The 4,108-nt window shown below is 28.5% G+C and overlaps 1 pseudogene; it reads right to left on the bottom strand.

The window, feature by feature from the left end:
• Positions 1 to 3,634: 3,634 nt before the first annotated feature.
• On the bottom strand, positions 3,635 to 4,051 carry LOC118756611 (annotated as a pseudogene).
• Positions 4,052 to 4,108: the final 57 nt, after the last annotated feature.

Genomic DNA, 4,108 nt, shown 5'->3' with positions numbered 1-4,108 from the left:
CTTTGATTTCATAAAAATCAACTAAATCATTAGAATGAAAATGATAACTAACTTATTTTCCTTCAAGAATTTTTAATTTATCATTAAATTGAATAAGAACATTTTTAGGATTATTAATTATTCCATCAGTATACTGGCTTATACCCTCACGTTACCATGTATTTGGAAATTCAATTTTATTAACACTTCATAAAGAATTTAAAACATTACTAGGACCATCAAGTCACTCAGGATCAACTTTTATTTTTGTATCATTATTTTCATTAATTTTATTTAATAATTTCATAGGATTATTTCCTTATATTTTTACAAGAACAAGTCATTTAACATTAACTTTCACTTTAGCCCTACCTTTATGATTATGTTTTATAATTTATGGATGAATTAATAATACTCAACATATATTTGCCCATTTAGTGCCACAAGGAACTCCAGCAATTTTAATACCTTTTATAGTTTGCATTGAAACAATTAGTAATGTAATTCGCCCAGGAACTTTAGCAGTTCGATTAGTAGCTAATATAATTGCAGGACATTTACTACTAACATTATTAGGAAATACAGGCCCTTCACTTTCATATATAATTATTTCTTTACTTTTAATTGGTCAAATTGCTTTATTAATTCTTGAATCAGCAGTAGCAATTATTCAATCTTAGGTATTTGCTGTATTAAGAACATTATACTCTAGAGGAGTTAATTAATGTCAACACACGCTAATCACCCCTTGCACTTAGTAGACTATAGCCCATGACCTTTAAAAGAAGCCATCGGTGCTATAACTTCAGTTTCAGGTTTAGTAAAATGATTCCATCAATATGATATTTCATTATTTGTATTAGGAAATATTATTACTATCTTAACTGTTTATCAATGATGACGAGATGTATCACGTGAAGGTACATTTCAAGGATTACATACTATTTCTGTTACTTTAGGCCTTCGATGAGGAATAATTTTATTTATTTTATCTGAAGTATTATTTTTTATGTATTTTTTTTGAGCTTTTTTTCATAGAAGTTTATCACCCGCTATTGAACTAGGAGCATCATGACCGCCTATAGGAATTAAACCTTTTAATCCATTCCAAATTCCTTTACTAAATACAGCAATTATTTTAGCTTCAGGAGTAACTGTTACATGATCACACCATAGCTTAATAGAAGGAAATCATTCACAAGCCACACAAGGATTATTTTTTACAGTACTATTAGGTATTTATTTTACTATTTTACAAGCGTATGAATATATTGAAGCCCCTTTTACAATTGCAGACTCAGTTTATGGCTCTACCTTTTTTATAGCAACAGGCTTTCATGGAATTCATGTATTAATTGGAACTACCTTTTTATACCCGAGCGCACTTGTGCACAAGGGTATATTAATTTTGTTCACATAACGGTTGTTTGTAACAGCCAAACCGAATCGAGATAGATATAGACAAATGTATACATAAATGATCAGGATGAAAAAAGAAATCGATTAAGCCACGTCTGTCTGTCCGTCCGTCTGTCCGTCTGTCCGTCTGTCCGTCTGTCCGTGTACACGATAACTCGAGCAAAACTTGAGATATCTCAACGAAATTTGGTATGTAGGTTTCCCTTAATCCAAGGTAGGTTGGTATTGAAAATGGGCGAAATCGGACTTTAACCACGCCCACTTCCCATATAACGGTAATTTCCAGAAATACGAAAACTGCGATATTTTAGTAACTACTGAAGATAATTCACTCAAAATTGATATTTACAATAATTTTTAGGCGAAAAATAAGAATATTGTAAATTTTTGGAAAATGGGCGTAGCCACGCCCACTTATGGTTACATGTGTATATCTTGGTAACCGCTGCACCAATTTCTTCCAAACTTGGCACAGTTGTTGGCCTTCGCATAACATACCAAATGGCCGAAAATTTTTAAAATCGCTCAATAACCACGCCTACTTCCCATATAACGGTAATTTTCAGAAAAACGAAAACTGCGATATTTTAGTAACTACTGGAGATTATTCACTCAAAATTGATATTTATAATAAGTTTTAGACGAAAAATAAGAATATTACAAAATTTTGGCAAATGGGCGTAGCCACGCCCACTTATGGTTACATGTGTATATCTTGGTAACCGCTACACCAATTTCTTCCAAACTTGGCACAGTTGTTGGTCCTGGTACAACATACCAAATGGCCGAAAATTTCTAAAATCGGACAATAACCACGCCCACATCCCATATAACGGTAATTTCGAGAAATACAAAATCTTCGATAAATCAGTAAATATTGAAGCTAATTTATTCAAAATTGATGGTTGCAACAATTCTTTACCAAGAAATACGTTTATAACAAAATTTTGGAAAATGGGCGTAGCACCGCCCACTTGTGATATGTATCTCGCTAGCCGTTCTAGCAATTTGTACCAAGCTCGGTATGGTTATTGTGCTTGCCACATAAAAGCAAACCGTTGAAAATTGTTGAAATCGGACTAAAATTGAGGCCGCTTTTCATATAACGGTAAATTTCAAAAATGCTTGAAATTTCAATATTTCGAAATTTAAGGACGCTAATTTACTTAAAATGTAAACATCCCGGCTTATCATGTAGCGGTAGCTTTCGGAAAGGTGGAAAACATATATTTAATACTTGCGCCGGGTATTTAATGTTCGGCTCCGCCCGAACTTAGACTTTCTTACTTGTTATTAGTATGTTTAATTCGACATTTAAATAATCACTTTTCAAAAATTCATCATTTTGGATTTGAAGCTGCTGCATGATATTGACATTTTGTTGATATTGTTTGATTATTCCTTTATATTTCAATTTATTGATGAGGAGGTTAACTAATTAATTATTTATATAGTATACAAATATATTTGACTTCCAATCATAAGGTCTACTAATCTAGTAGTATAAATAATTTTTTCAATTGCTCAATTCAATTTTAATTATTATTTCTAGAGTAGTAATTATTAATTATTATTTCTAGAGTAGTAATAATATTAGCATCAATTCTATCAAAAAAAGCATTAACAGATCGAGAAAAATGTTCACCTTTTGAATGTGGATTTGATCCAAAATCTTCATCACGTCTTCCTTTCTCTTTACGATTTTTTTTAATTACAATTATTTTTTAATTTTTGATGTAGAAATTGCTTTAATTTTACCAATAATTTTAATTATTAAAATTTCAAATATTTTTATATGAACAATTACTTCAATTATTTTTATCATTATTTTAATTATTGGATTATATCATGAATGAAATCAAGGAATATTAAATTGATCAAATTAGGGTTGTAGTTAATTATAACATTTGATTTGCATTCAAAAAGTATTGAAATTTCAATCTACCTTATAATTTTAGGTAATTTAATACCCTTATTTTCAATTAATATCGATCTATTAATTGAAGCCAAAAAGAGGCTTATCACTGTTAATGATAGAATTGAGATTTATACTCCAATTAAGAAAGTATGATGTTCAAGAAAAAGCTGCTAACTTTTATCTTTTAATGGTTAAATTCCATTTATACTTCTGTTTATATAGTTTAATGAAAACATTACATTTTCATTGTAAAATTAAAATATTCTTTTTAATAAATTACAAATATTAATTCACTACATTCAAGAATTATTCCATTACCCTAACATATTCAATGTTATTCTCTAAATTTAAGCTACTTGAATAAAATAATAAAAAAATTCTAAATAAAAAAGTAATTCATAAAAAAAATAATAGTAAATAAATTTTTAAATTATTATTATGAAATAAAAAATTTCAATTAGAAAATTTAATTAATCTATTATATAAATTTTGACCACCTACAAATTCTGACCAACCTTGATCAAATGATTTATAAACTAATCCCCCTAAATTTAATGGAAAATTAATAATTCCATAAGTACAAATGTAAGGTATAAATCATATGGAACCAAAAAAATAACTAACTAAATAATTATTAAATGATTTATTTAAATAAAATAAAGAAACATGAGAAATTAAATAACCCATTAATCCTCGAATAATACAAACAAATAAAGTTAATAATTTTATATATATAGGTAAGCAAATTATATAAGGAGTAGGAAAAATTAACCATCTAAGAATTCTCCCCCC

This window comes from Rhagoletis pomonella, unplaced genomic scaffold (assembly GCF_013731165.1).
Source record: "Rhagoletis pomonella isolate Grant_MI unplaced genomic scaffold, Rhpom_1.0 Rhpom_scaffold_11156, whole genome shotgun sequence".
NCBI classification, from domain to species: domain Eukaryota; kingdom Metazoa; phylum Arthropoda; class Insecta; order Diptera; family Tephritidae; genus Rhagoletis; species Rhagoletis pomonella.
This window is presented reverse-complemented; position numbering and strand designations above follow the sequence as displayed.